The sequence below is a fragment of the Phascolarctos cinereus genome, unplaced genomic scaffold, assembly GCF_003287225.1.
Source record: "Phascolarctos cinereus isolate Bilbo 61053 unplaced genomic scaffold, phaCin_HiC Scaffold_3;HRSCAF=262, whole genome shotgun sequence".
NCBI lineage: Eukaryota > Metazoa > Chordata > Mammalia > Diprotodontia > Phascolarctidae > Phascolarctos > Phascolarctos cinereus.
This window is the reverse complement of record NW_027555736.1, coordinates 36669045-36678846: the sequence shown is the minus strand read 5'-3', so window position 1 is coordinate 36678846 and position 9802 is coordinate 36669045.

The following is a 9802-nucleotide window of genomic DNA, read 5'->3' as shown; positions in this document are numbered from 1 at the left end:
GTATATTTTTGTACGTGTGGATCCTTTTCCCATTTGTTTGATCTCTTTGGGATAGAGCCCTAGAAGTGCTATTGCTGGATCAAAGGGTATGCACATTTTTGTATCCCTTTGGGCATAGTTCCAAATTGTTCTCCAAATGGTTGGATCATTTCACAACTCCACCAACAATGTATTAGCATTACAATTTTCCCACATCCTCTCCAACATTTATCATTTTCCTGTTTTGTCGTGTTGGCCAATCTGATAGGTGAGATGTGGTACCTCAGAGTTGTTTTGATTTGCATTTCTCTATTCAATAATGACTTAGAGCATTTTTTCATATGACTATAGATGGCTTTAATTTCTTCAACTGAGAACTGTCTGTTCATATCCTTTGACCATTTATCAATTGGGGAAGGGCTTGTGTTCTTATAAATTTGTCTTAATCTCCATATATTTTAGAAATGAGGCCTTTATCAGAAAGACTTGTAAAAATTCTTTCCCAATTTTCTACCTTCCTTCTAAACTTAGTTGCATTGGCTTTGTTTGTGCAAAAGCTTTTCAATTTAATGTAATACTATTTCATTGTGTATGGTGCCTTTTAGCAGGATGTAGTTTCCTTCCTTATCTCTTTTGATTAGATCTATTTTGGCTTTTGCTCTATCAGAGATCAGGATTGCTACCCCTGCTTTTTTTTTACTTCAGCTGACATATAATATATTCTGCTCCAGCCTTTTACTTTTACCCTGTATGTGTCACTCTTTTTCACATGTGTTTCCTGTAAACAACATATTGTAGGTTTATGGTTTTTAATCTATTCTGCAATCCATTTCCGTTTTATGGAGAGTTCATCCCATTCACATTCAGAGTTATGATTACTATCTGTGTCTTTTTCTCCATCCTTTTCCCCCCCATTTATGCTTTTCTTTCTCCTTTTTCCTTTCTCCCCTTCACTAGTGTTTTGCTTTTGACCACTGCATCCTTCAAGTACCTCCCCCCTTTTATTATCCCTTTCCCTTTTCTTCCCCTTTAGTCTTACTGCTGCTTCCCTCCCTTCTTCCCCCCCCCTTTTCTTTCCTCCCTCCCTTTTCTTTCCCCTTTTCCCTCCTACTGCCTATAGGGCAAGTAAGATTTCTATACCTAACTGATTATATTATGCCCTTCTTCAGCCTAATCTGATGACAGTAAGGTTCAAACAATGCTGCCCCTTCTTTCCCTCTGCTGTAATAGGATTTTGTGTCTTTTCCTGTAATGTAATTTACCCTTGTCTGCCTCCTCCTTTCTCAGTACCTTTTCTACGATTAGATTGATCCACTTATTTGGATCCATTTAACCCACTAGATTAGATTTTTTTTAACATTACATCAAAGTCAACTAATATCCTCCCTCTTTATGTATACTCCTTTAACAAGGTGTAATAACAATACAGTTCTCAAGGGTTGCAAGTCTCATATTCCCTTGTAGGGGTTTAAACATCCCCCCTGCCCTTATTAACAACATATTTTATCCTTCTGTCCCATTTACCTTTCTAAGTCCTTCTTGAGTCCTGTACTTGATGATCAAATTTTTTGTTGAGCTCTGGTCTTTTTATCAGGAAAGTTTGGAAATCTTCTATTTCGTTGAATATCCACCTCCTCCCTTGAAAAATGATGCTCATTTTTGCTAGGTAATTGATCCTTGGCTGCATTCCAAGCTCCTTTGCCTTATGGAATATCATGTTCCATGCCCTGCAGTCTTTTAATGTAGAAGCTGCAAGGTCCTGTGTAATCCTGACTGTGGTTCCATGATATTTAAATTCTTTCTTTCTGGCTGTTTGCAGCACCTTCTCGTTCATCCAGTAATTTTGGAATTTTGCTATTATATTTCTTGCATTGTCAATTTGGGATCTCTTTCAGGTGGTGATCAGTGGATTCTTTCTATGGTTATTTTCCCTTCTGGTTCTAGGACTTCTGGGTAGTTTTCCTTTATGATTTCCTGAAAGATACTGTTCAGGCTCTTTTTTTCATCATGATTTCAGGTAGTCCAATAATTTTTAAATTGTCTCTCCTGAGTTGATTTTCCAGGTTGGTTGTTTTACTGATGAGGTATTTTACATTTTCATCGATTTTTTCACTTTTTTGTTTCTGTTTCACTGATTCTTGCTCTCTTATAGAGAGGCTAGTTTCCATTTGTCCGATTCTAGTTTTTAACAGATTGTTGTCTTCAGTTAGTTTTTGTACTTCCTTCTTCAACTGGCCAATTGTGTTTTTTAGGGACTTGTTTCCTTCAGCATACTCTTCTGTTAGATTTTGTACTTCCTTCTTCAACTGGCCAACTGTGTCTTTTTAGGGACTTGTTTTCTTCAGTGTACTCTTCTGTTAGTTTTTGTTCTTCCTTCTTCCATTGGCCAATTGTGTTTTTTAGGGAGTTGTTTTCTTCAGTGTATTTTTTTTTCCAACTGGCCAATTGTATTTTTGAAGGACTCTTTTACCTCTCTCATTTGACTACTAAAATCCTTCTTGAGCTCTTCTAAGAAGGCTTTTTGGGCTTCAGACCAGTTCATATTCCCTTTTGTTGTTGCAGATGTGGGTTTGTTGACAATGTTGTCCTCTTCAGAATTTCTGTCTTGATCTTCACTCTTCTCATAATATGAATCTATGGTATGTTTCTTTTTACTCATAGTGTTTCTTTGTTCCCTGGCCTTTAAAGAGCTTGAGCTCTCCTGCTGGGGCACAGAGGGTACTAACCCAAGCTTCTTGTGTTGGGAGCCTAGGTCTTGGTCACTGGCTTTGCGTGCTGGGGCCTCTTATGCTGGAATTGGAGGCTATAGGGTTCTGGCAGCTTACCTGGTGTTGGGCTGGAATCAGCAAGGCTGGAACTTTCAGGCAATTCTAGGTTGCCTGCTTTTCCATTCCTCTGACTGTCTTCTGCTCCTTTTAGATGGCTGTTGCAGGATGTTTATCTGACTGGGGCCCCTGCAGTGTTGTCTCCCTCATTTCTGCTAATGCAGGGGGAGATGCCTTTGCGGTGGATTGCCGAGACTCCTGGTGGTTTTCTGAGCTGGTTTCCACCGGTCCCCCCCCCCCAGCCCTCAGGAGACACTCGGAGGTCCAGGTGTTGATGTTTGACTGCTCTACCACCTGGGCTTCAGGATCTCTTCACAATTGGGGGCTTCAGGGCTCCTACAGCTCACCTGGTGTTGGGCTAGAATCAGCAAGGTCGGGGCTTTAGGAAGCCTTTAGGTTGTTTTCTTCACCTCCATTCAGATGAATGCTGCAGGGTACTTATCCGCCTGGGGCCCCGTTTTTTCTGAGGCACTGGGAGACCCATTTGCTGGGCTACTGCATTGCTGTTCCTTGTCTTTCTTCTAGTTCAGGTTTTCCAGGGGGTTTTTTGGGGGTGATATTTTCTGGGTTTTCAGAGGTTGATAGGGGAGAGTGTGAGCGACTACCTTTTCACTCTGCCATCTTGGCTCCCCTAGAGGATTTTCCCACCTAAGTGTGCATATCCCAATTTTCCCACATCTTCTCCAACATTTATCATTTTCCTGTTTTGTCATGTTGGCCAATCTGATAGGTGTGATGTGGTACCTCAGAGTTTTTTGATTTGCATTTGTCTAATCAATAATGATTTAGAGCATTTTTTCATATGAGTATAGATGGCTTTAATTTCCTTATCTGAGAACTGTCTCTTCATATCCTTTGACCTTTTATCAGTTGGGGAATGACTTGTATTCTTATAATTTGTCTTAATTCTCTCTATATTTTAGAAATGAGGCCCTTATCAGAGAGACTGGTTGTAAAAATTCTTCCCAATTTTCTACCTTCCTTCTAATCTTAGTTGCATTGGCTTTGTTTGTGCAAAAACTTTACAATTTAATGTAATCAAAATTATCCATTTTTCTTTTCATAATGTTCTCTATCTCCCGTTTGGTCATGAATTCTTCTGTTCTCCATAAATCTGACATGTAAACTATTCCTTGCTGTCCCAGTTTGCTTACAGTATCAGCCTTTATATCGAAATCAAGAGCCCATTTTGACTTTATTTTGGTATATGGTGTGAGATTTTGGTCTATGCCTAGTTTGTGCCATACTCTTTTCTAGTTTTCCCAGCAGTTTTTTTTCCTTCAAAGAGTGGGTTCTCATCCCAGAAGCTGGGGTCTTTGGGTTTTCAAATAATAGATTACTATAGTCATTGACTATCGTATCTTGCATGTTTAAGCTATTCCACTGATCCACCTCTATTTCTTAGCCAGTACTAAGCAGTTTTGATGATTGCTGCTTTATACTACAATTTAACATCTGGAATTGCTAAGCCACCTTCCCCTGCATTTCTTTTCATTAGTTCCTTTGATATTCTGGACCTTTTGTTTTTCCAAATGAATCTTCTTATTATTTTTTCTAACTCTATAAAATAATTTTTTGGTAGTTTGATTGGTATGGCACTGAATAAGTAAATTAGCTTAGGTAGAGTTGTCGTTTTTATTATATTAGCTCAGTCTACCCATGAGCACTGATATTTTCCAAGTATTTAGATCTGATTTTATTTTGTGAAAAGTGTTTTGTAATTGTGTTCATAGAGTTCCTGGGTTTGTTTTGGGAGGTAGACTCCTAAATATTTTATAATGTCTACAGTAAGTTTAAATGGAAATTCTCTTTCTATCTCTTGCTGTTGGCTTTGTTGGTAGTATATAGAAATGCTGATGATTTATGTGTGTTTATTTTGTAGCCTGCAACTTTGCTAAAGTTGTTTATTATTTCAAGTAGTTTTTACTTAATCTCTAGGATTCTCTAAGTATATCATCATGTCATCTGCAAAGAGTTATAGCTTTGTGTTTTTTGTCTATTCTAATAACTTCAATTTTTTTTCTCTTATTGCTAAAGCTAACATTTCCGTACAATATTGATAATAGTGGTGATAATGGACATCCTTGTTTCACCCCGATCTTATCAGAAATGCTTCTAGCTTGTTGCCATTACGTATAATGCTTGCTGAAGGTTTTAGATAGATGTTGTTTATTATTTTAAGGAAGACTCCATCTATACTTATGTTTTCTAGTGTTTTTAATAGGAATGGATGTTGTATTTTGCAAAAGCTTTTTCTGCACTATTGAGATGATCATGTGTTTCTGTTGGTTTTGTTGATGATATGCTCAATTATGCTGATAGTTTTCCTAATATTGAACCAACCCTATATTCCTGGTATAAATCCTACCTGGTCATAGTGTTTATTCTTGTGATAAGTTGCTATAATCTATTTGATATATTGGTGTACAATTTTCTTTCTCTGTTTTGACTCTTCCTGGTTTAGGTATCAGCCCAATTTGTATCATAAAAAGAATTGGTAAGACTCCTTCTTCACTATTTTCCCAAATAGTCTGCATAGCATTGGAATTAATTGTTGTTGAAATGTTTGATAGAATTTGCATATAAATCCATGGCCCTGGAGATTTTTTCCTAGGGAGTTCATCAATGGCTTGTTCAATTTTTTTCTGAGATGGGGTTATTTAAATATTTTACTTACTCTTCTGTTAATCTGGGCAATTTATGTTTTTGTAAATATATCCATTTTTCTAAGATTGTCAAATTTGTTGGCATATAGTTGGGCAAAATAATTCCTAATTATTGTTTTAATTTCCTCTTCCTTGGTGGTAGCTTCACCCTTTTCATTCTTGATACTAGTAATTTAGGTTTCTTTTTCTTTTTTTTTAAATTAAATTAACCAAAGGTTTATCTATTTTATTGATTTTTCATAAAGCTAGCTCTTATTTTATTTATTACTCAATAGTTTTCTTAATTTCAATTTTATTAATTTTCCTTTGGTTTTCAATATTTCTAATTTGTGTTTAGTTGAGGATTTTTAAGTTGTTCTTTTTCTAGTTTTTTTAGTTGTGTGTCCAATCATGATCTCCTCTTTTTGTATTTTATTTATGTAAGCATTTAGAGATATAAAACTTCCCCTAAGAACTTCTTTTGCTGCATCCCATAAGTTTTGGTATGTTGTCTCATTATTGTCATTCTCTTGATGAAGTTATTGATTGTTTCTATGATTTGTTGTTTGACCCATCATTTTTTAGGATAATTATTTAGTTTCCAATTATTTTTTAGTCTGTCTTTCCATGCCCTTCATTACATATAATTTTTATTGCATCATGATCTGAAAAGTATTCCTTTAATTTCTGCCTTTCTGCATTGGATTGTGAGGTTTTTATGCCTAATACATGGTCAATTTTTGTGTATGTGCCACGTACACCAGAGAAAAGTATATTTCTTTCTATCTTAATTTAATCCCGAGGTCCATTATACATAAATTTTCTAATGTTCTATTCACCTCCTTAACTTCTTTCTTGTTTATTTTGTGGTAGATTTATCTAGTTCAGAGAGGGGAAGGTTGAGGTCCCCACTAGTGTATTTTGCTGTGTATTTCTTCCTGTAATCCCTGAATTTCTCCACTAAGAATTTGGATGCTATACCATTTGGTGCATATATGTTTAGTAATGTTATTACTTTGCTATGGTGCCTTTTAGCAGGATGTAGTTTCCTTCCTCTCTTTCATAGATCTATTTTTGCTTTTGCTTTGTCTAATCAGGATTGCTACCCTGCTTTTTTTACTTCAGCTGAAGTAAATATATTCTGCTCCAGCTTTTACCTTTACCCTGTATGTGTCACTCTTTTTCATGTGTTTCCTGTAAAAATATATGTAATTATGGTTTTTAATCTATTCTGCTATCTGTTTCTGTTTTATGGGAGAGTTCATCCATTCACATTCACAGTTATGATTACTATCTGTGTCTTTTTCTCCATCCTTTCCCCCTCTTTATGCTTTTCTTCTTTTCCTTCTCCCCTCACTAGTGTTTTGCTTTTGACCACTGCCTCCTTCAGTCCCTCCCCTTCTATTAGCCCTTTCCCTTTTCTTCCCTTTACCCTTACTGCTTCTTCCCTCCCTTTTATCCCCCTCCCTTTTCTTTCCCCTTTTCTCTCCTACTGCCTACAGGGCAAGTTAGATTTCTATACCTAACTGATTATGTTATTTTCTTGAGCCCAATCTGATGAGAGCAAGGTTCAAACAATGCTCACCCCCTCCCTTTCTTCCCTCTGCTCTAATAGGTTTTTGTGTCTTCTCCTCTAATGTAATTTACCCTTGTCTGCTCCTCCTCACTCAGTACATTTTCTTAGATCAGACTAATTCACTTACTTGGATCCATTTAACCCACTTGATTAGATTATTTTTTATCATTACATCAAAGTCCACTTATATCCAGCCCCTTTATGTATACTCCTTTAACATGGAATAATAACAATACAGTTCTCAAGAGTTGCAAGTGTCATCTTCTCTTGTAGGGATGTAGACAGTTTGTCATTATTCACAACATATTGCATCTTTCTGTCCCATTTACCTTTTTATGTCTCTCCTGAGTCTTGTACTTGAAGATCAAATTTTTTCTTGGGCTCTGGTCTTTTCATTAGGGAGGTTTGGAAGTCCCCTACTTCATTGAATATCTATCTCCTCACTTGAAATATCATGCTCATTTTTGCTTGGTAGTTGATCCTTGCTGCAATCCAAGCTCCTTTGCCTTGCAGAATATCATGTTCCGCACCCTACAATCTTTTAATGTAGAAGCTGCAAGGTTCTGTGTAATCCTGACTGTGGTTCCATGATATCTAAATTGTATTTTTTCCAGCTGCTTGCAGTATTTTCTCTTTCATCTGGTAATTTTGGAATTTAGCTATTATATTTCTTGGGGTTTCAATTTGGTTTCTCTTTCAGGCGGTGAGCGTTGGATTCTTTCCATGGTGATTTTACCTTCTTGTTGCAGGACTTCAGTGCAGTTTTCCTTTATGTTTTCTTGAAAGATACTGTCCAGACTCTTTTTTTCATAATGATTTTCAAGTAGTCCAATAATTTTTAGGTTGTTTCTTCTGGATCGATTTTCCAGGTCCGTTGTTTTACCAATGAGGTATTGTATGTTTTCATCTAATTTTTCATTGCTTCGTTTCTGTTTGACTTATTTTTTCTGTTTCATAGAGTCATCAGTTTCCATTTGTCCAATTCTAATTTTTAACAGATTGTTTTCTTCTATTAGTTTTTTTTACTTCCTTCTCCAATTGGCCAATTCTATATTTAAGGGATTTGTTTTCTTCAGTGTACTTCTTTTCCCAATTGGCCAATTGTATTTTTTAAGGACTCTTCTACCTCTCTCACTTGACTTTTAAAACCCTGCTTGAACTCTTCTAAGAAGGCTTTTTGGGCTTCAGACCAGTTCATAGTCCCTTTTGGTGTTGCTGATGTGGGTTTGTTGACAATGTTGTCCTCTTCAGAATTTCTGTCTTGATCTTCACTCTTCTCATAATATGAATCTATATTTTACTCATAGTGTTTCTTTATCCCTTGGCTTTTAAAGAGATTGAGCTCTCCTTCTGGGAATCAGATAGCACAGACCCAAGCTACTTGTGTTGGGAGCCTAGGTCTTGGTCACTGGGTTTGTGTGCTGGGGCCTCTTATGTTGGCAACTGTAGGCTGTAGGGTTCTGGCAGCTTACCTGGTGTTGGGCTGGACACAGCAAGGCTGGAACTGTCAGGAAATTCCAGGTTGCCTGCTTTTCCTTCCCTTTAGCTTTCTTCAGCTCGTTTTAGATGGGTGTTGCAGAGGGTTTATCTGCCTGAGGCCCCTTGCAATGCTCCCTCTCTTATATCTGCTGAGGTACTGAGAGTCTCCTTTGCTGTAGGATGCTGAGGCACCTGGTGGTTTTCTGAGCTGATTTCCACCAGTTCCCCCACCCTCCCTGAGGCACTCAGAGGTTGAGGTGTTGGTGTTTGCCTACTCTACCACCTGGGCTTCAGGATCTCCTCCTGCTTGTCACCTGGGGACTGTAGGGTTCTGACAGCTTACTTGGTGTTGGGCGGGAACCAGCAAGGCTGGAACTTTAGTAGGACTCTAGGTTGCTTTCTTTAGTTGCTTTCAGATGAATACTGTAGGGTACTTACCCCCCTAGGGCCCTTTGTAGTGCTGCTTCCCTTACTTTTGCTGAGACAGTGGGAGACTGGTTTGCTGTAGAATGCCAAGTCACCAGGATCTCCTCCTGGTGTGCTAAAGTGAGGCTGGGCTACTTCTCTGCTGTTCCCTGTCTTTCTTCTGCTTCAGCTGTTCCAGGGTTTTTTCTGGGGTGATATTTTCTGGGTTTTCAGAGATTGATGGGGGTGGGTGGCAGCAACTACCTTTTTACTCTGACATCTTGGCCCTGGAAGTGGAAGTCCTGAGCTGATTTTCAAAATCCTGTCTGAGCTCTTCCATGGCCTGAGATCAATTCATATTTTTTCTTGGAAGCTTGAATGTAAGATCTTTGACTTTGTTGTCTTCTGCTGAGCATGTGTTATGCTCCTCTGGAGCATAGTTACTGGTTTCATTTTAATTGTTCTATTCTCAGTACCTAAGAGAAGAACTTCCTGCAGTAGGTACCTGGTACCTACCATTCTGTCATTGTATTTTAGTTTGAATTGAATAAAATTAAACTTGATCAATGAACTAAGCCAGAAACTCCTTAGCCACCATACACACTGTGCCCTCCCCTTCCAATGTAAGAATGACCAATGTCCTCTTCTCTTCTCTCTAGGAGTTATTTTGAGTCGTGGAGAGAGGTGGAAACAACACCGCAGATTTACCCTGATGACCCTAAGGAACTTTGGGATGGGGAAGAGAAGCGTTGAAGAGCGAGTTCAAGAAGAAGCCCAATGCCTGGTGGAGGAGCTCAGGAAAACAAAGGGTTGGTTTTCAGTTCTTTCCTCCTGGGCACGTGGCGTCTAACTGCTCACCCATTCCCAGTCCTAAATGCTATTTGCTTTGGGAA